This window comes from Manacus vitellinus, unplaced genomic scaffold (genome assembly GCF_001715985.3).
Source record: "Manacus vitellinus isolate BGI_N305 unplaced genomic scaffold, ASM171598v3 scaffold_6_pilon, whole genome shotgun sequence".
Classification (NCBI taxonomy): Eukaryota; Metazoa; Chordata; class Aves; order Passeriformes; family Pipridae; genus Manacus; species Manacus vitellinus.
This window is the reverse complement of record NW_021940750.1, coordinates 22,964,540-22,987,999: the sequence shown is the minus strand read 5'-3', so window position 1 is coordinate 22,987,999 and position 23,460 is coordinate 22,964,540.

The window sequence follows — 23,460 nt, the reverse complement described above, 5'->3', positions numbered from 1 at the left end:
GTAGAGGAGGAGGAGCCGGAGGAGCCGGAAGAGCTCATAGACTTCGAGTTTTAGAGCCAGAGCCTCCGAGACCACCAGCCACCTCACGGGCACGGCTACAACAATAAAGCATAGAAAGCTTGCATAATGGCTGTGGGTCTCTCTGGTGCGCCTGTGTGGCAGCCACGGGTCTCTTGGGGTCCACCCGGGTCCTGGGATCATCGGCGGCTGTTGCGACTCGCCTCAGAAGAGGAGGGTAACCCAGGTTCTTATCAGTAAATCTCTTGGGGTGAATTAAAGTAAAACGACACTGAATAATCAGTGTTTATAAACATTTATATGTAAGGTTTATTTTGGAACAATTTTGTTTCAAAGCTAAACAGGTATGTTGCCATTTTCAATGTTATCATCTATAGCAACACAGCAATATTAGAGTATCTATAGCAATATAGCAATATTAAAGCATAGCAATAAAGCACTATTAAAGCATAGCAATATTAAAGCATAAAGATAACACTTAAGGAAATGCATAAGGGAAGAGAAAGGGAAGGAAAGTATAAAGGTGGAAAGATATATATATATAGTCACCACCCACTGGATCCAGCAATGAAACTTGGTAGTTGCAACTTCGTGTTTCTTCATTGCACTGGTGGTCTGGGGGAAGCCCCCCCCTAAACTCCGAAGATATTATGAGTTACTATACAATTCCAGCTCAAGTGCGGGGAGTTTTTCAATGGATAGTGTCACGGGACATTTCATTGAGTCTCTGACATCTCCTAAGACAGCTACAGCTGCCTATTGTGTCAGCATCAACCATGGTCTGACATTTGAGATGCATAGCCCAGGCTAGATGAGCAGAGTTACCATGTGAAGGGAGGACAATGGCATGTTAACAGGGATTCTCCCACCTTGCAGGATTTGCCTCTTCTTAGCCTCTTCCCTTTTCTGGAGATCCAGTTTGTAGCTTCAGGTATATATCTGCACCCAGGATAGTTGGGCAATGGCACCCACTTATCTGATCTGAAGGTCCTTTGGCAGTATTCAGTTTGGCGTGGGCTTTGCTGGGTGAGCAGCTGCTTCTTTTCAGTTTGCAAAAGTCCATGTCCAACAGCTGTGAGCAACCCAATGCATGGGAGTAACACGTGGGAGTGTTTGGGATCATAAACGTGTACAACAGTGGTGCACACCCAGGAGCAGGGATACTCCTGTGAGGGAAGGGCATGTCCAAGAATGTGATCAGACAGAGGTGTTCTTGTGCAGGACATGCATGTTCAGGCATGATGTTCCTGTGTGGGATCTGTGAGTTGGAGGATGTTCTTGTGCGGCATGTGCATGTCCAGGGTTGTCCTTGCCCAGGATGAGGTGTGAATGTGTCTGCAACCCATGGCTGTGCCTGTCCCATGGGGAGTGCACGTGATGATGGCAACATGGATAACCCCTGCTCCTGGCCACTGGTCCCCTGGGCTCCCTTTTTAGTCCCTCTTATTACAGGGTCCTGAATAGCTGAGCAGAGCCCACACAGAGAACACTCAGTGCCTCGTGCCCTCTCCTGCAGCAGTTTTGGGGCATAAAGGGTAAAGGCCAGACACAGCGTCGCCAGTGGCTCTTCCTGTCCCACTCCTGGCTCTCATCTCGGATGTTCTCTCACCCTCCTCCCACTCCTGGCAGGTTTGTCACATTGCCCTTCCCAGATCTCCTTGTGGGACCCTGTGATAGGCTTCTCAACGCTACTGAGCTTCCCCCTCCCTCCTCATGGTGCTCTGTGCCTGTAGTAGGCTTGTGTTTGTGAGAGCTTGGAATTGAGAAGACTGTGGGAAGAGCATCTGGGAGAAGATGCCACAAGTAGCTCCCACGTCAGCCAGCTGGTTCCAAGGACTTGCCACTGGCCAAGGCTGAGCCCATTCGCAAAGGTGGTAGCGCTGCAGGAATAAAGTCTTTTGGGAATAGATACAAGAAACAGTCCTGCAGAGCCCAGGGCAGAAGAGAAGGAAGGGAGGAGGTGTTCCAAGCACAGCAGCAGAGATTCCTCTAGAGATGCATAGGAAGGCCATGGTTTGCAGGTTCTCACTCTGCAGCCCATGTTGTGCCACGGCTGAGCAGATGTGGCCCTGTAGCCCTTGGACATCCATGATGGAACCGGGTCATGCCCTAACCCCAGAAACAAAGTGCCATGAAGCCACTCACTCCCCCCCACCAGTTGGCTAGGGGAGAGAATCAAAGGAGCAGAGAAATGAGAAAACCTGTAGCTTTAGATAAAAGCCAGTTTACTAGGGAAATCAAAAGCCACACGTGCAATCAAAGCTGAAAACACCATCAATGCTACCAGCACCAACGTCGCAATGAGCTCATCTGTCTTTGTGGTGCCTCCTCCCACCACACCACCTGCACTGCTGGCCAGCCCTCCTATGTCTCCTGTGTCAAGTCGGTGTCCAGCAGACCCACTGGCACATGCTGGTGGTGAAGCAAGGCCCCTGAAGACGCAGTTGCCCACTTCATGTGGGCTGGGGTTGGCCAGTAGCCACGGAGCCCATGTGTGGCCAGCGTGGCCATGCAGCCATTGTGACAACACTGGTGAGGCTGGCTCTGTAAAGCCCTTGTGTCACAAAGGGTTCCACCCTGGCATCCCTATAAAACAGAACAGCAACGTGCGCTCAGCGCAACCACCTGGCCGGGCTAGAGGAGCGGAGGGGGGGGGGGGCGGAGCAGCGAGCAGGAGCAGCCAAAACCTGCACAAGAGCGTCGTGGCGGCCAGAGCGCGCCCGCCGCCGGAAAAAGCGGATGAGGGGGCCATGCTGGCTACGCGGCCAAAGATGAAACAGGTAGCCCCCCACTGGCAGGCGCCGGCCCCCAAATAGGAGACGCAGACGCCGTCCCGTAGAGGAGGAGGAGCCGGAAGAGCCGGAAGAGCTCATAGACTTCGAGTTTTAGAGCCAGAGCCTCCGAGACCACCAGCCACCTCACGGGCATGGCTACAACAATAAAGCACAGAAAGCTTGCATAATGGCTGTGGGTCTCTCTGGTGCACCTGCGTGGCAGCCACGGGTCTCTTGGTGTTCAAGAATTGTCCTAGAATTGTGGGTGACCTCCAGGTAAGCATGTTCGTGTCCAGTTCCATGTCCAACAGCTGTGAGAGACCCCACGCATGGGAGTCTTTGGGATCAGAGTAACAGGCCACAGACACCCCTGGTTTTTATCTCGAGCCACAAGTTTTCTCAATTTTATTCCTCCACTTCTCTCGTCCAGAAAGTTACCCTCAGAGCCCCAGCAGTACGCTGGGACTGGGCACAAAGTACCAAATGTTCCTCTTTGTGTGGGCTCTGCTCGGCCTCTTGAGATCCTGCAAAAACAGAGACCCAAAAATGGACTCTAAGGGACCAGTGGCAGCAGCAGGGACATCCATGTGGGCTTGGTCACATGTACTCCCTGACAGGGAAACATTACATCTAGTGTTTATGTTCATCTATTCATCCTTGAACACCTTCAGAATTTTTCACTGAATAGTATGCAGGTCTGAACATTCTTACTAGTATGTTTTATAAAATTTATATGTATTTTTACAATATCCTGTATATTTATTAGCAGCAATGTAATTTAAAGTAAAGGTTCTCTCCCCATAAATCTCCTTAGATTTCATTCTAGCAGTGACATTCCACTTACGGATGTGGAAACTAGTTTACTAATGGAACTCATCCCATAAGTTCTATAACTTAGAAAAGTTTGCCTAGATTTAAAAATTGATTGGAAGAATTAATGGAAGAAAATCTGTCAAAGGCTATGAAGTATAAAGACTTCTCTTCAGGCCCATGAAGACTTGGGAGTATTCTCTGGGGAAGTTTATAAGTTTGACCTGCACAAACAGTGCTTTGGCATTCACTGTTGACCACTACTGGCCATTCTTTTGTAATTACGTTATAAATGAGAAGAACAAAGCCCAGTCAAAGAGAAAGAAAGTTCCATCTTTTGCCTGATATAAAGTCAGGCACTCAGAAACATCCATCAGGCCCAATTCTCAACATGGAAAAGAAACATTTATTTCTTTATTTCCTTTCTGTAGCAAAGAAATATGTCCTTATCAGCCTGCTACACTAAATCAGCTCTGGTCTGACATGCACTTCAACAGATGCACTTCAACACCTGGTTTGTTCCACGGTGCTAATGGACAAGTGTCCTCTGCATAGAAGCAATGGTTTTAATTAGAAGTTTGGTGAACCCAAAAGACCTCTAATGAGTCAGTGAGGTACCAAGACTGAACTTGCTATTCCGTCTTGTGGGAACCTTGAAGATTTGATGTAAAGTGCACTGCTGTATGTTTTGCTCCATTGCTGCATAAACAGAAGCAAGGCTGTCAGGCTGAAATGGTTCACCACTGCAAAATACCCTCGCAGGCTCAAGAAAAGAAATAAATATGAAGGGAGGAGCAAACAATCCAAAACCAAAGATAATTGCTAGGGATAAGGAAAAGAGCTGTTTAGCATTTCAAAAGGCATCTTCCTTCCTGCATATGATCACAGTGTTCCAAATCCATCAACAAACCCAGAAATCCTGAAGCTAGAGTAGCAGCTAGTTTGTTCCAAAGGAGATCACCCTGATGGTTGGTTATATATGGAGCTGGTATGTCAGTGTGGGCTAATCTGAAGCTACAGGGGCAATCTGTCAATTCTAACAAAGATAAATATAGCTTCTGCCTAACAGTGTTTTGCAGTGCCAGGCGCTGGTCACTGGTTTTCCCAACATGATGGATGTTATGGTCAGGTGTGGTGACATCTCATGACCTAAATAGCTTTCAGAGAATGGCTGGTTTGTTTTGAATGACGATGTATTACACTCCAGAACTCCCTGTGAAAAATGATGTCTCAGGCTTGCAAGTATTGCATGGACATGGGTAAGCCCCAGCCAGTTCTTGGACTTGGTAAACCTCCTCATGTTTTTATTGCAAGTGTCTGTCCATATTTTTCCCATGCCTTACAACTCCCTCCCTTGTTTCTCAATCATCCTACATAAATTGATAATCACATCCTCCTCTGTACATCCTTGCAGAAGACATTGAAGTCAGAAATACTGCTAAATGAAGGTACTAAGCAACATCTGATTTCAGCCAGAGATCTTAGCCATGACAGTAACAGTGACAAAGATATTAACAGCTGGAAATCTAATCTACCATGTGGGTTGACCAAATCCAGACTTTATTGAGGCATTAGCTATGCCCTCATCAGAAATATCCAACTGCATAAATAAGAGATTTATTGGAAAAAAACAGTTTTAAGGCTAGATCCTTAATCCAAATTTAATCTCTTGTTAAAAAGAAAGTATTCTGTTTGTCAAAAAAATCTATTTCTGGTGTTCTGCAACATTTTACTACATAAGAATTTCTGCAACATTTTATCATGTTAAAATCATCTTTAGGATTGTAAAGATAAAAAAGGAAGAAAATAAAAAATCCACCACTTATGACTGCAAATCCAGCTCTTCCTTTTCTTGTAGTAAGTCACTACAGAGCTATACACTAGTGATGTCTCTCTCTGTCCCAGATATGCATAGACAACCCTGCACAAAAAGTACCAGCACTGACACCGGTTATGTGCTCCCACACCCCCAGAGGAAAATCCTGTAGGCAGAACTGTTGGGAGGAAAGAGCACAAAGCAGAAAGCTCTGAAGGTGACGGACTGCCTGTGGGCACAAGATTAGTCTAGATGAGTTTTACACAAGCTTTTCATGCACTGATTTTTGGAGTGCCTGCCTGTGACCTGCAGCACCCAAGCTGCTCCAGTGCTTCCTCACCTCCTCACATTTGTCGCACCTCATGTCTGCATCCAGAAATTGTTGTTGTAGTATCAGAGAATGGCCTGGGTTGGAAGGGACCTTAAAGATCCTCTAGTTCCAAACCCCCTGCAGGGGCAGGGACACATTTCACTAGGTCAGTACTACATATGTATTTAAAACAGCTCAGCTCGTGCCAGATCCTTCTGTAATTCATGTACACATCCAAACTGGTTTCTGCAGATAAAAGATCCATGCTCACAGAGCCATTTCAAGCCCCTTAATGAACTAGCTTGAAATAGAGCTGAAACCAAATCCCACCATTGTGGTACAGGCAAAACCACAAAAGAAGTCACTGAGAATAATACCAAAGCATTCCTGACTAGATATTATGGCTCCTAGTTTCTACTATTTTGTTGTTTGGAGTATGAGTGTTTTACAGGACTGGAAGTAAAGGCTTTTCTGTTGGTTTAGTAACCCTGCAGGCTGCAATCTTATCACTTGAATCAGAAAGACAGGGAATGCTGGCAGTCAATTTTTAAGCTCAGTCACATACCAACCAGTAACCACATTTACATCTCTCACTGGGAATATCCAAATTCAGCTGAGGTCACACTTCAGCTTCAGGATAATCAACTGTACTCCAATCAAGCAGACAACTCTGCTACAATGCCAAAAGTATCAGATCCATCAACATTGGAGCCATTTAACATGACATACAGACAAAACAAGCCCTAACCCAAATCTTCACCAAAGACGCAGTTCCTGTGACATAGCTCCAATTAGCAATTTACATGTACTGCAATATCAGACAGATTCATTTCTTCTTAATTTGTTTAAACAAATGCAGTCCTACCATCGATTAAATGGTCTCATGGAGAGTTGATTATAATCGCTTGTTCTTCTTCAGCATTACAACCAAAGCTTCCCTTGACATTTGCTCCCTCTGTACACATCAAAACTGTGTTTAAAGGATTTCCAAATGTATATGCTTAGGGAATTTTTCACAGGAAACAAATAAAGTAAATCAAGCCTGTAAATTCATACCAAAGATGCAAAGATACATGGTTTGTTTGAGGTTTTTTTTCAGGACTTGACATTTAAAAACAGTTTCAGAAACTTTCATGATTTGTTTCTTTAAGGTATGAGGAATATTTTACAGCCAAACTTCTCTCTACAAGCTCATGAAAACTGCAAGAAAAAACCCACAAAGCCATTCACTTTTATTTGTTACAAGCAGAACTCTCACTGCAGGATGGTTAATATATATTGGCATCCTGAAATATCCTCCTCTGCGTATGAAGAATAAGGGCAATTTTCAAAAGAGTTTCCTCCAACTTAACTAAAAAGAAAGAGAGAAAGAAAAAAAATGAGAAAAGTTGTTTGTTACTCACCTTTCTAAGACAGTTAGAAAAAAATCCAGAAAAGCCAGAGTTTTCCAGTTGCCAGTGTGCAAGATATTATAGACAATGTATCTGATGACAGAAGGAGCAGAAGTCCAATCCTGCCTGCTTCAAAATGCATAGGTTATTTGAGCCTAACAGAAATTTCCTCGAGCTATTACTACTACAACCCCTTGAGATTCAGTAAGCAGTTCTTATTTTATTGATAATGTTTGTCCCTGCCCAGAACTTGCGCATGGCTTTATTAGTCTGAAATACTCAGTAAGTGGTTGTCATGTTCTAGGGTTTCCATAAACAGACCGATATCGCCAGAGCTTTCTAACATTCAGTTTGTTTGTTAACAGAATGGCAACTTCTGTCACTTCAGCAAGAGATTTGTGGTGTACTTTATAAATTATGTGGCATTAAAAGAAGAAGCAGGCAGAAAGTTCGTAAGGATATTTGGAGAGTCTTCTAGTTTGCTGCTGCTCAAATTCCCCAAATGCAATACTTATTATGATTTCTGGACCACATGTAGAGACAAGGGAAAATAGAAGATGAACTGAAGAAAGTAAAAATTAGCTTCAGAAATGTAAGCAGATGTCTTATGGGAAATATGTCTTCCTGAAAGAGTAGTGGAAGTCCTATGGAAGTGAAAATCAAATTTACACAAAGATCTGCCTCAGGACTGAACTTATTTAGAAACATTAGTAATTCAGACCCAATAAGGAGGAAGTAGTATCTACATCTATTTAATTTCAGCATAATTATGAGTTATTTATGTGACATGAACACTGAAGATCCAAACATGATTCTGGGACATTTTGGGTAAATATTACCAACAAACAGGCAAGCACAAATGTCATTATGATGCAGTTGCTGGGCAGGCCCTCTGATTATTAACCCTGAGATTAGCTCAGTCGATCAGAGCATAGTTCTAATAATGCCAAGGTTATGGGTTCAATCCATTCAATGTATGGGCCATTCACTTAAGAGTTGGACTTGATCCCTGTGGGTCCCCTCTACGGTCCATTCACTTAAGAGCTGGATTTGATATGGGTCCCTTCCAACTCAGAATATTCTGTGATCTATAAAAGGAAAAAGGGTTTCTCTGCTGTTCCCGCCTCAAAGAATGATATCACAGAAGTAAAGGTTCAGGGAAGGGTGATAAAAATGGTCAAGAAATTTGAAAAGATCACACAGAGACACTGAAATGGCTTCAACTGTTTGCCTTAGAAAGGGGCTATAAAGGACAAGACAAGATAAAAGTACGTCAAGTAAGGAACCATACTGGGAAAGGGAGATGGGAAGTTTCTGGTTTTGGTTGCATAACACCATAACAGGGAGATATGCAATCAAACCATGGAAGGTGGAAATTGAAAACTGCCAACAGGAAATCATTTTTCATACAACATTTAGACATATGGCAGAATTTACTTTCATTGGAGGCTGAAGATGCCAAACACTTAACAAAACATTGAAGGAACTTGGTGTTTATAGGGCATACATACACAATACAGGGTTCTGAAACCACTGAGTTGCATGCACTGATCAGAAAACATATCTTTCTCACTAACATTCATGCTAGCAATCCCTAAACTTGCCTAGCCAAAAGTGAAACATCAGGTAATCCTTGGGTGTTACTTTGCATTCGAGAGTCTGACACTGCGAGAGCAAGCACCTATCCCAGTTAATCCAACCACAATAACCAGAAGACAGCTCTGAAACCAAACTTAACCCAAGCCAAGCTAAAAATAAAATTAATCTACTTGCAAAATACAAATACACAATTTAAAAATATAGAAGTGACAGTGCAGAAAGTAAGAGACTCATTTGTTTCTACCCACCCCTATATAACTCTTGTTTCACACTGTATACTACCCAGCTGAACGCCACCAAGGGGGCTGCCCACCCTCCATCCCGGCCGGCCCCACCACCCCGAGGCGGTTTCTCCTGGCAACCACGGGGACTGCAGCCCCAGAGGAGAGGTGAGGAGGAACTACGGAGCACACAGAGGTTTGCCAGTTCAATCTGGGGGAGTGGGAGGGAGTACGGTGGGCCATGGCGTCCCTGGACGGGCGGGAGGGCAGAGAGGACAGTCCTGCCTGGAGGGTTGTGGGTGGGAAGTGCGAGAGAAGTCCTGTAGTAAAATATGTCCATGGGCAGGATGAGCTCACTAGCCTTCTGGCAGTCATCCTAGGAGAGGGACAACTCTAATTCCAAATCTGAGCAGATGGAGCTCACTTAGCCCTGTAAGGCCATCCATCTAAGAGAAGGATACTCTAATTAAACCTACATCCTGAGGACCTCACTGCCACCATCCAAGCTCGCTCAGCCCTGGCAGATGAACCTTAGGATTAAAGGGTGGGTCCATTCTGCGTGTGCTGCATCTCACCTAAAAAATCCACTGCACAGGCTGGAAGGTTATACTACCCAGCTGGCAAGAGTCTGAACTTCTACTTAGCCAGGCAGCTGAGAGATTTCCTTTGGAGAGATATTGTTCTTTGTTCTGAAATTACTGAGCACCTCAGCACTATTAACAACTACTACAAATTATTCACTTTCTGTAAGGTAAATGTATATTTTTATGCCTGACCAAGTGTGGTGGTTTACTTACATTACACCAGGTGATGTTCAAACCTGAAGATGAAGCTTTTTCACACATTAAGCATACACTGTGACCCTTCACTTTGGTATTTATTTAGGTCTTATGAAGTATTGCTAACACAAACCAGACTCTGTTGTCATTTTGGGAACAACAGATTTATTTCTGAGTACGTTGCTTGCTGAAGAATTGCATTAAATCCTGCATTCATTGTGACAGGAAAACTGTGAGGATAGATGTGAATGACCAGCTGAGAGGCTGACATGGTCCAAGGGGAGGAAAATTTGTTGGAGAGTCAAACTCCCTGAGACATGTTTACTGTCCACCTCAGATCTGTCCCCAGGTCTGTTTATCTAAGCTACACATATCCCCTTGGAAAGGACTCGTGGTGCCTGTACTGCACCTTGCAGCCTCTCCACCACTCAGACAGGGGTATCTGTACATAAAAGAATACCATAATAAAACAGTAAAAATAATCTCTTGCCTGAGCAATTTCCTTCTCACTCAGACAAATATTTTCTGCTATCCTATCCAGAAAACAACAGTGCAAGCAAGATAGCTGCCTCAAAGATGGATATTTAACTGATAGGACAGAAATTTATCTGCTATATCTATGGGGAAAGGAGAGATCCTGACCCTAAAGTGTGCTGGTACTTCTCTTTGCTAGTATTTCCTGAAATTCCATTAGAGACCAAATTAATTTAATTTCTGAATTCCCTCAACAAACATCCTTCCTTTATCTACCTCCTCTCCATTGCCTTTCAAACCTGGCAAACATGAGCATGTCAGGCACAAAACACCTCAGGAGACAGTATGACTCTTACAATGCTTAATTTTATTCCCAGCAAGAACAATGGAAGGGGAGCTTCTTGGGCTCTATCCATCAATTTTTACTAAGCATTTCCTTCAAAGTTCTTAGGCCACTCATTCCCTCATCTATTGAAAGCAGAGCTCTGACCTGGGGCAGTACTGAAAGGCTCTGGAAAAAGAAGATGAGAGTCAACAACATGACCACAATCACCAAAACTTCAATCTTACCATGGCTATTAGAGGATATACTGCTGGTTGCTATGAGTGACACAGAAAGAGAACTGCTCTGCAGACTTCAATACACCTTGAGAGAATTAGACTTTTGTAAGCTGTGGATTGCATTTTTTTCTCCCCCCCTTTTTTTTTCCTTCACAGTTTACTCCATACTCACTTAAGCAAATTTCTTCCCTGTGGTTTGCAGGCAGGGAACACTGTACTAAGCATATCAGAGGCCTGGTACCCAAAGGATTACAGTCCCATTTTAACAGGGTTGTGGTGCACACCACAGGAACAGTTTCAGTATTTGATGAGGATGACTGAAGAGCTAGTAGCTAGAGATCAGTGTCAGTCTGAACAGAAGTCTGATAGGAAGAACAGATTACTTCATATGTGCTTGCAAGAGGGGACAGTAATATCCGCTGAGCCACCAGGGGACACTGAGACAGAAGAGGGTATGAAATGGACCAAGACTGATTTATTTGGTGATCCTATGCCCCCAGGAGAACCCAATAGGAGAAACAAGTTAAGTGATTTGCTTTTCTAAGTAAAAGGACATCTGCGACAGTCTTGCCTTTCAGGAATGCAGAGTACTCACTGGAATAGACCCAAACTGAGCCATTCTGAACATTTCTGTGGCAATGATGACAGACTTTAAAACCCTCTAATTGCCGTCTTGTAGGCAGAGACACCCTGTGGTTAAAGAAAAGACAGTAGAAGCCAGAGCAGGGTCTTCCACCTGACCTGTTAAGTGAGAGTTACCTTAGTCTAGTCTTGGTGTGGATTATCCAATTGTCTGTGTCATAGATGCAGAGAAAGTTCAGGTCCAGATGGATAACAAATTAAAGTACAGAATGACAAACATGCTCAGACTGCTTTTAGTATCATCTTGATTCCAGTAATAGCACAGTCACTGAAGAACAGATCAGAGCTCGAACTAATAAACCCTGCTAGGCTTTATCTGGCATTACACTGGCTCTATGATTCAGAATATGCAGATGTCCTGATGATTTCATATGTAGCCAGCCAAAGCCAGCTGCACTTCCTTGGTTTAACCTGATTTGACTCCACAAAGATATTTCACTCACTCTCCATTCCCAGTTTCCAGGAATTGTGTTCTTGAGCCCAAGCTGTCACATACCAGCATCACTGTGTTGAGACTGATGAGCTATATGCCTGAAATCAGTGTACCAAGGAAAATAATGAAGAAATCCCCCGACTCTGAATCAAGTAAACCTGGTCCACAATCAATAGCAATGAGAGCAGTGGGTCCCAAGCCCTATTTATGATGGGAAGCATCAAACCCCACACCACATACTATTAGGCACCTGCTTATTTAAACTTCTCTGTTTTCTTGGATACCTCAACCATCCAGTACTCTGAATAATGAAAAGCTTTAAAAGTATGTAAAAGTATAACAGAATTGAGATTACATCTGTGGCTTCCAAGGTTTTATCTGCTAAATATGAATCATTATTGTTCACCACAAAGACTACTGCTGTAGTAGTCAATTGATTAAAGATCTAAATCCAATGAGTTCAGTTGCCACTGACTTTCAGTAGTCAAAGCTCATAAAATCCATTATGAAAGTTGCTTAATCTCACATTTTAATATATATAGGTCCTACTTAGAAATTAGAGAGGTGGGAAGTTTGTGATCTGTGTACTGAAGTGAGAGATTTGTTTAGCTGCAGGAACAGCTGTGTAAATTAGCTTTTCCCCAGTAACATCAGAAACCTGGAAGATACCTCTTGACAGATGCAAGCTGTATCCTTCTTTCCTCTCCAAATCCTCAACTATATGGCAAACTACAACTGGGAAGGAATCAATATATCTGTGCAGCAATACTTTAGAGACAGTACTCGATGACAAAACAAGATTCTGGCTCTACTACCAGCCATGACACAAGGTCTGACAAGATTACAATTGGATGTGACAGGCTTAGCAGAAAATGCTCTGGTTGTTTCGAAAACACATCCTATCTGGTAAGACTGTCAGACCAGGACTCATACCCAAACCCAAACTTTGTCCCAAGTAAGCAGTGTTTGATTCAGAAATTTGCTGCTGCCCACTAATATATTACATAATTCAGAATGCATTAATTAGAAGTCCTTGTGCAGGAGGGAACTCTGCTCCAAGGTCTGCTATACAATGGTTGCATGTGCCTTGCCAAATACTGCTTTGTTGATGCCTAGGATTGCTCTCCTGAAAAATAGGGCAATAATTTTTAAACTGTGAAACACTCTGAGACATTATGTTAGGGAAGTAATAGAGTACAGACCAAATCTCCAGATGATAACAAGCAAAATTATTCTCTCAGTTGTTACCAGTCTACCAAAATTGTGAATGAAAAAATGTATAACTGGAAGTGCCATTAATATCCCATAACCCACATCATTCAAAAGGAAATAAAAAAGTTGAGACCCATGCAATTCTAAGGAAACAGACGTGGAATGCACAAACATGGAAAACTGAGATCTAGAAAGAGAATTGACTTGCTTAGGATCACACTAATTTAGCAGGACAGATGCTTCTTTTTTCACATCCATTTGCATTAGGCTCTGAACTCTATCATACCACAAACACTGTTGGACACTCAGCCCTTCAATTCAAGGAACAGAAGACCTTTAATTCTTTGCAAACACTTTTGACAGGCCTGTTTCTCTAAGTATTCTGCTCAGTTACTTCTTAATTTTGTGCTGTTCAAGTGCAATCATAAAGACACATTGTGCTCTTTAGCTGCTCAGATTCTCAGAATTCAGTCACACTAAACTTCAAAGGTGTGAAATTCAAGCTAGGTCACAAGCTCCAGAAATCAGGAAATATTTCAATGGGATGAAAAATGAATCCTAAGTATCTCACTACCCACTTTTATGAGAATCATCAGAAAGAAAGCTCTCAACATTTTTCTTCATTAAATATCCGACCTTCTGATTGTGTTTGTCTCCCCTGAACTTTCTCCAGCATCTATCTGGAACACAGTAGCCCAGCTTTCTGAAGCTTAAGCTTTCTGCCAGCCTTAATCCTTCATTTGGGTCCCAGTGAGGACTCAGATGCTTGGCCAGCTGGAATAAGCATTCCATTCCCCCACCTCCACGATACCCAGCACAGATTGTGGCTGTGACCCTGACTAGGATGTATTCCATGGAGAGTGAATGAGCGAGCATCTACACGTTTGAACAGAAAATGCTACCCATCCACTTAGTAAATCCATTTCAGATTTGATCTCACTGTGTGCTACAGTTTTGTTCTTGTAGTTACCTCACCCTAAGTTCCAGCATGACAACTGCAGTAGAATTTTCTTTCTCTATAGCCATCTTATTATTGCTAATTCAGCCACAGTGGCATGGGACAGAGCTGCACCTGGAACCTGGCCCATGACCCAGCCTCTCGGCACAGTCCAAGGTCAACCAATTACTGTTTCACAGTCTTAGCAAATTTATCCTTTTCTACTAGCAAGTTAGTTAAGTCTCAACCTTCCCACAAGGAATCGAGTGAGAATGAATGTCTCTGTGTCCAGCATTCCTCGCCTGAGGGCAGATTTGTTTTAGTCACAGTTATTAGTTCCAAGATCTTGCAGAGGAAGGAAGCTTTAATGAAAAGACACTGAACCGCATCTTAGGTTCCCAGCTGTTTTGTAATGCGGGTGATGAAACAGCCTTGCTAAAAATATCCCATCAGAAATATGATCCAACCAAATATAGCTCTAGTTCCTTTATGTGATTTTAAGAGAATGTACATGGACTGGAGACATTTTGGCATACAAGCTCAATGGCTGCACTATGATATCCTTCCTTTAATAAAGTCTTCTTGCAGCCCTGTGCTGAATAGAACTACATTTGGGGGGGGGGGGGGGGAAAAAAAAAAAAAAAAAAAACACCCACACCACAAAAACAAGAAATATATTTTTGGCCCTGAATCTAATGCGATAAAACAACTATTTTTGCAGTGACCATCAGGATTCTGTTAAAGTTTTTCAGGTACATTTTCATAAATCTTACCATCTTCTTCCACAACAGAAATTTCCTTCACTGAGTGCTCGAGTGCAGCCCCTTTTTTTGAAGAACACATTGGCTGCTAAGCAGCATACAGCAACCAGCACATATCTGGTCAAAGCAGGAGGTGAAGGAAACTGGTTCATCCCTTCGAGTAAGAAGGAAGTCTTTTTAGTTTGAGACAGAAGACTTGATATACACCAGAAGATTCCACATAGCAACTCTTGACTTCCTGAAGCATTTGAATTAGAGAATCTTCTAACCCCTACTAGGGATTCCAGCAACAGTTTGTCTCTAGGGGCTCTGTATTCTTGATCTCACGTACAACATTACTGAGGCCACTGAAGTGGGCAGTAAGAATCTTTCAGATATTTTGTTTGTGTTCCAATTATGTCTAAAAACTGAGACAGAATATGAGATAACTAAGAGTAAATTATGTCTTTCATTTTTTAATAGGGTTCTCTTATTCTCCATGGAAGCACGCTGGGCAGGATAATGTAATCTGTATTCTGCTTTGAGGTCTCTACTCCATTCCAATGCAATGCCTCTCTGTATTCTACACGCACAGCAACAAGGATGCTACACAGCAAAATTTCTGCTTCTCTCCCAAAGACAAATGTCAAGTTCCCCACCTCTGGCAGGACACCATCGGTTCTGCCCGCAGCGTGTTTCTGTTAACCCTCCAAACACCTGCTTGGTGACACACAAAAAATGCAGAGCTGCCAAGCAGGAAGAAGTAGTAGTCAGGGAGCATGGAAAGACTTCAGGCCCTCCCTCTTACCACATCACCATTCTTCCTGCTGGTCCCAATATTTGTATGGTCTCCCTTGACCGATCCAAGATGCAGACAACATCTGGATAAATAAATGTTGTCATTTATTTCAGAGATTAAACAGTACATACTCATTCTCTTTACTTAGGACTACTTATAGAGGAAAGTTCCTCCAGCTGTTTAGTTAACATCCCTGAGCCAGTGAAGGCCAAACACAGACATGGCCCATGTTAGGAGACTGAGCTTCCTTTCTTGGTTTACCTCTATGCTTTTACCACCACTCCCACTGTTACCCCAAGCAACCAGCAGTATATTCACACTTAGTACTGGCTCTGCTCAAGAATATTTATATTCTACCTAGACCATTAAGATCAAGATGGATTATAGGTAAATCAGTGCAAGACTCCAATAGAAAAGTGAGAGCTGTTACGTATAAAATCTCTTTGTGGTCAACTAAAGGGTCGTAAATTGTGTGAAAATCCAAGAAAAAATATTTTATTATTAATTTAACTAATGCTCTAGCAAACTAAAGAAAAAAATAGAAATACTCCTTATAATTCAAATGATCCAGTTCCTATTGTGGATCACCAGTAATGCAACAAATGCCTAAAATGAAGTGTCTGCCCTTTTATTCCCAGGTCAAGTTCTCATCTTTTCAGTGTAGTGAGTTGTAAACTAGAAGAAGAATGATGTTGATGGTGACTTTTTCCTTTCTGAGTCTTGTATCCCTTCTATGAGTACTTCCATGTGTTTATACTCCATCCACAAGTTACTTTTCCTCTCCTAATGGTTCTCAACATTAGTCCAGCCACAACTCCTTCTCAATATAAGGTATGATACAATAAAATGTTACATGTATCTTTTGGGAAAGAACCAAACAAGTAAGTAAATAAAGTGAAATAAAACCTAAAGTAAATCATGTAATAACATAGCTAAAAATCAAGCTCGAAACAACAGGATAGGCAAAAGACATCTTACCACTGTAAAATTGTGTTATTACAGTTGGGACAGGCCAGTCAGGAGTCATCTGATTCCAGAACTAGCCATAGTTTAAGTAATTTTATACCTACAGCTAAAGTTAAGCTACAAAGACCATATAAACGCAGACAAGGTCTGACAATTTTTATGGACTGGTATGGTCATTTGTTGTTAGAAAACTTGAATTCTCCTACCAGCACTTGGGAACTAAGTTGTCTGGGGGACAGGACAACAGAGCCATGGACAGGAAACAGACAAAGTCAGGAATGCACCATTTCAAAACACTACAAAAACTCAAACATTCAGTCCCAATCTGGATTCCAGCTAATCTTCATGTATCAAGTCCAAAAGGACAAAGCAAGGAAACAGAGACCAGACTGCAAAGCAGACGGGACACAGGATAGCCAGGGTGAGGTTTGGAACAAAATCACAAATCTGAGTAGGAGCTGAAACAACCACTTTGGAACAAAGGATTATCATTGAAAAGATGGAATTGAGCAAAGAAGTGGCCTGACTAGTTTACAGTTCATAAGGAGCTTTTGTGCAGATCCCCACTTCATGCCAGCTTAGCACTAATGGGTTTTGGGACTGAAGAGTTCAACATCTTACCCTCTGCTTGACTGTAAATGCAGTTTACACTCTCTCCATACATTCTCTCCAAGTCAAGGAAACAAGAGCCAAACATTACAATTGGTCCCCTACAAACAAGCAACTTTTTTATGATCTCTCATGAATTCTTATTTTTCTGGATACTGGTGGAAGCATAAGGTTTCAATTTAAAAGACAAGGAAGGCACAGTTAGCTGAGGACATTTAGTCATAAATATAATCACAGTAGGTAACATGCCTCCAAACTGGAAGAAGCCACCAGGACAGTATCTCTTACATATGTAGATCTCACAATACATCTGATGTGGCAGCTCAAGCACAGAAAGTCGAGGCAGAAACAATTCTACCTTACGGTTCATCAGGAGTAACTTGTTTGATTTTTAATCCTTCCTTATACCTTTGTCACAGAAGAAGTAAAGCCAGAAACCTCTCAAAGCAAAGTGGGAAAGAAACAATGCATGTGAGCACATTTTTCTCCAATTGACAGGTGTATGTATCATGTGATCTCCTCTCACCACTAGGGAAGGACCAAAAATCAAATCTTCCAGGCAGCATCAGAAGATCTAGTTGTGTTCCTGACAAGTGACAAACACCAAAGTAAGGATAAAAGATGGGTTACTGGTCTCCACAGGACACCGGTACTGACAGTGAGGAAAATATAATCCCAGCAACCATTAATTTTAATTCATCTTTTCAACTTGTACTGACACAAAGAGACAGAGAAGAACATCATGCAAACACATAAAGGAAATTATCAGAGGACAAACCTGATGTAAGTGGACTTTATCATAAAAAAGTCCGTGCATTTATCAGTAATTATTTCATGCTCCTTATAAAGATAGGAGAGATCCCAACATCTTGTTTTATGATAAATGACTGTGTGACTTGTAACCAGAACTATCTGCAGCCCTTGAGACTCATGAGAGGAAAAGGAGGGGGGAGGAGGGGAGGGGCTCCAGCACTTTCTAGGTTGTTTCCTCTGTATTCATATTTTTCAAGACAAGACAGCTCTACTTGTCAGGCATGGAATGCCTTTGCCTCAAGGTTACAAGGTCTTCAAAAACCTAGTAATGAAGCTGGCAACATACAGAGAAGGACATGCCTGGAAAAAAGGAAAGCATTGTGAAATTCAGGTAAAAAATTTCTGTGACAAAATTTAATGCATCTGCTCCTTCAAAATTATTGATTTAGAAGGTGATTGAAAGAGAAAAGTATTTATATTCAGAAAAGTATGTCTCTTTCCTTGAAGGAGCAATTATTAGTCTGAAGGTTAAAATAAAATATTCTCGACTTGCTTTTGCAAAGCTCTAATTATTTAGAGTTTTAAAAACCCATTCTACCCAAGTATGTAATTTTTTTTCATACCTTAGATATTTAACAATACAAATAGGTTCACATTCACCTCTTCTCATCACTTTCACATGCATGAAAACCAGTTTATTGTCCTGATATTGCAAATGATGCAGGAAGATGTTTATTAATGCAGGACTAAACTGTATTTTTCTAAAACTTTATGCTTTTTCACTTCCCAAGACATTCACAACCCTAGGATGCACACCAGCATGAAGATCAAGAACTAATCCCCAAATTCAAAGTAATTATTCAGGACTGAGTAGGCATTACTGTGTAAGAAGCTCAGAAAATTCTGCATACAGAGAAGACAAGCTTTACTCTTAGATTTCAGAAAGAACTCTGTTGTTGTTGTTGTTGTTGTTTTTGTTATGAGACAAGTTATAAAGCACATATTCCCACTATCTACCTTTTTTGTGACAGTATTTGATTACCTTAGCCCTATTTCATTTCCTAGTCCTGTTAGGTAAGTGTAATGCTGCTTGTACTATACACACATACTCACAAATCAAAATGCACCAGTTGAAAATTGCATTCTGTCCCCACTGCAGATGTGAGTAAATTAACTCATTCATGTAACCAGAGTAGGAGTCAGGATAAATGAAAGGAAGAAAGAAGTGCTCATCAAAATTCCTGCTGAAATGCAAAGAAATTTAAATTGGCAATGCAGCTCTGATGGCCAGAGAAGCCACAGTGCCTGCGCTGGTGTGAAGTGTTGCTGGCAGCAGAGACAGCAGTTCTGGCAGTATTCCTGTGCCAGGGACACCTGCAGGTATCTGGTGTATCTCTGGTGCCTGCTCAGGTGCACATTTGAATCCAGGCAGCCAGCCCTTGAAATTAAATGCAAAGTCAAGAGACTAACTTCTAGGTATTTTTCTTCATAATGAGGATATGGATTTGTTTATTGCTCCAGCAGTTAAGAAATACCTCTGGTAATACCCATATCCCAGAATTCCCAATCCCGTTCACCTCCCCAGACAAAAAAACGTTTATACTCTCTACTGATCACAAGCTTTTTTCAATGTGGGTGGAATTTCCTACTTTTTCTTTACAGGCTGGCAGAAACTACGTAAGTTTAGAAATAAGATTTTTTCAAGGTAAGATGCGGGCACTGCTTCCTTGATTAACCACACCACAATCTGGGACAGGAGGCAGGTTGACAAGTTCGTGGGTTGACAAGGATGGGCTGACAAATCATGAAGCTCAACAAGGGCAAGCACAGTGTCCTACAGCAGAGAAGGGAACAGCCCCATGCACCAGCGCCTGCTGGGGATGACCAAAATAAGGTTCTTCTGCTAAAAAATAATTACAGCTTTTAAAATAATGTGAATATAAAAGGTTTCTCTGTTCTTTATTTTGTGAAACAGTCCCCATCCCTCCCGTTCTTTAACTAGTCAGGGAAGGATGACAAAATCTCCTTTTGTTGTTCAGAAAGTGGGATAATTTTCTTTATGATGAGTTTTTTAATCTTTGGAACAAGCTGCCAGCACATATTTATTGAGATTCTTGGCATTCTGATTGTGTCTTTGGCACTAACACACACTTAGAGTTTGTGGAAAATGTTCTCCTATTCCTAAAATTTCATCGGCCTTCTCTTGTCCACCCTCAAACCTCAATACTTTCTCACAAAAACTGGCTGTGATACCACTTCCCTTGCTGATACACAGTGAGCTCTTCATCTCATTTTTCCTCAGCAACACATTTGCTAATTCTTCCTTAGCATTGCTTATAACCAGATGTTATCAGATTCTGTGAGAACACAAGAGTCAATGATTTAAAACAGGCACAGAGGAAGGTGACTTTTACAGCAATTTGCCAGCTACCAGCTTTGACCCAGTATCTTCTTCTTCTCTATTCCCTCTTGTGACTGGAGCAAGGAGCAAGCTTCTGCTTTACAGGCAATTTTCTGCTTAGATAGCTTTGGGTGAGGAAATATAAAGCAAAGGGATCACCCATAGATGCCACTGTCAGTCACAGAAAGATTCCCAGTCTTAAACTTTAGGACATATTACACATACACACACAGAGTCTCCTTTCACTGCCATGGTTAAAATAGTGGAGCATCATTAATTCATGTAGGAAATGAGTCCTCAGTGAAGCCTCCCTCTATTCTTCCCTACCCAGGTCCCTGCTGCCAGCACCTAGAATATATTCAAGGCCAGCACTCAGTCTGGCCCCTCTCAGGAAAGCAACAGTCAAAATACTTTGGGGTTTCTAAATACTCCAATACCAATTCAAATATGTCAATATTAAAAGTCACTCAATTTTTACTGTCTCAATTTTGACCATTCAAGCTGCTGTTCTCATCTCTTCACACTAGTAATAAAGGTATTTCCAGCAAAATGGTCAGCTAAGATCAGTTTTTTGCATACATGGTATAAGAATATCTACCTCCCTGCTCTGCAGTTGTATTAGGTCTACAGGGATAGCACGGGAATCAATTAACTATTACTTCATTGTTTTAATACAAGAAAGAGATGATATACTAAGATCTTTAGGGAGCTGCTGTTGAAACCTAATTGTACTTATGTCAAGATTTAAACTGAGGAAAATAAACATTAAAAACTATAAAAAGTATCAGCGAAACATTTTGTTTTGATGATGCGCTACCATGATTTTCAACATTTATAAATGATGCTACAAGACTGGACACTTATATCAATCTCTGTATAATCAATCTCTGTTTATTCAACTGCCTGTGAATAAAAATGTGCAACTTTCATGATGTGTTTTCAACACTAGACACAGTTTAAGATGGGAAGTTATCTTTTACAGCTTTGACAGTTGGCACCATTAGTTGGCATACTGTAGGTATTAAATACTGTATTAAATAGCACAGCAGAAATCATAGAACTACAGAATCACAGAATTGTTAGGGTTGGAAGAGACCTCTGGAGATCATCTAGTCCAAAGCCCCTGCCAAGGCAGGGTCACTTGGAGCAGATTACACAGGAATGCATCCAGGTGGGTTTTGAACGTCTCCAGAGAGGGAGACATTGACCTCTGTGGGCAGCCTGTTCCAGTGCTCTGCAACCCTCAATATAAAGAAGTTCTTCCTCATGTTGAGGTGTTTGTCAGTTATCCCACAACAGGAAACTTCCCTTTTATTTGAAACATTTTCACTACTCTAGAAAATTAAGCCTTGAAGTGAAAGATGGAATACAACCTAAAAAATTGAAGGTCTGTTTTTTAAAGGGAGAAAAGATACTCTATCTCTTCCAGCACACAGGCTACTCAGCAGAGAGGAAAGAGGTCCCTATCACAGAACAAGTCTCTAGATGCAGCTGGATCACAGCAGTTAGGAAGGGATTCCATCACTGTCCTCCTGCCCTTGGACCACACTGTACGAGTGACAAAAATTTACTTGAAAGATGGTAGAGAGAATTCAGAGCTAAAGACAAATTGCCAGTGAAAATGTACTAGTCAGGTGTATTGCTGTGGACTGGATGATTTCAAACTCTAAACAAGGAAGGACTGGACTGAAGCAGCTATCAGCACAATCCACAGCCTACAGACTGGCCATTGTGCCCCCCAGTGCATGGCTCACATAAGACTGCTGTGCACGTACCCTGCTGTAGCTGTTTGTAAATTATACTCTATTTATGCCACCTCTGAATTTGGCTCACGTTGCTCTTTCACTTTAATACAAGTTGGCTTCCACATATGGCAATTAAAACTAACCTGGCAAGTGGGAAAACACCTGTATAAACCTCTCATTCTCCTGGCATCCCACACTACTCATAGTAAGTTTTAAGAATTCAGTATTGCCTGAGGTGGACAATTTTTGTGATGTTCTGCAGCCAGTGAACTTCCATTAGGTAAGTTGCCACTTTTCCTGATCCTAAAGTTTTAACATTACCAAATCCTGACTAGTTTTGTGGATTAATCAGGTTTCAGGCCTAACAGTCAAGATGTATTTTACCTAAAGCTCTGTTCACAGTTGACTGGGAAATACCTGCTATAATTTACAGGCACTGGCAGATCTGCTTCAGATAGCTCCTTGGAAGTAATTATCTGTCGTGCTTCATGGATGCTATGTGCAATATATTCCAAAACACTAAATTGCATAGAATTTACTGATGTCTTCAGGTTTTTTTATTCAAACTCAACACTGATCACATTCATCAAGAGAGTCACAGGCCAGGAACCAGTTTCCAAAGAACTGCAGCTAGATTATGATGCAAAGGCAGTGCCTTCACTCTGCATTGCTGAGAGAACAAAACAATTTGGATTTGGAATGTTTTGCTTTGGCAATTTGAGACTGCTTCATCCTGAAACTGCAAAATTCATATCAACTAACAGATATTTGCCTGAGATTTGAAGACAAACTAAGCTTCACAAATCCTACTGTCAAGGCAAATTCCTTAAAATTATGAAGAATCTGTTCTGTGTACAGGGTGCAGTCATAAGGACTGAGAAATGCACAGTTCTTCTACAACCCCTACTCTATTCTGCTTGAGGTCAGTAATTGAGCAGGCAGAAGACTGCATACATACAGAAAGGAATCAGATATCACAAAGAGGGCATACTTGTCTGGAGGCCAGGCTGGGTAGGGCTCTGATTAACCTGGTAACCTGGCCTAGTGGAAGGTCCCCTGCCCATGGTAGGGGGGTTGGAACTAAATGATCTTTGAGGTCCCCTCCAACCCAATCCATTCTATGAGTCTGTGAAAACTGTGTGCTGTTTGCTCTTTTGAATCTTGAGAACACTTTCTGCATGACCTTCCCAGACCAGAGATGATCTCCATATTAGGACTAAGGAGAGAAGCAAGTGATTCTATGACATAATCAAGTAGAGAAAATCCACTAGCCTCTTTAGTGTGATCCTAAGATATTTGGCTATTCATGAACTGAAGACATTCAAAATACTCCCTGTTAGAGAACAAAGGGAAGAGCAGGGGAGAGGAAAATTGCAAGGCCTAATGTTTCATTTTTTAGTAGCCAGGACGATGCATGAACCACATGCAAGTGTATTATTAATGTCACCACAAGGAGAAGAAAAATAATAA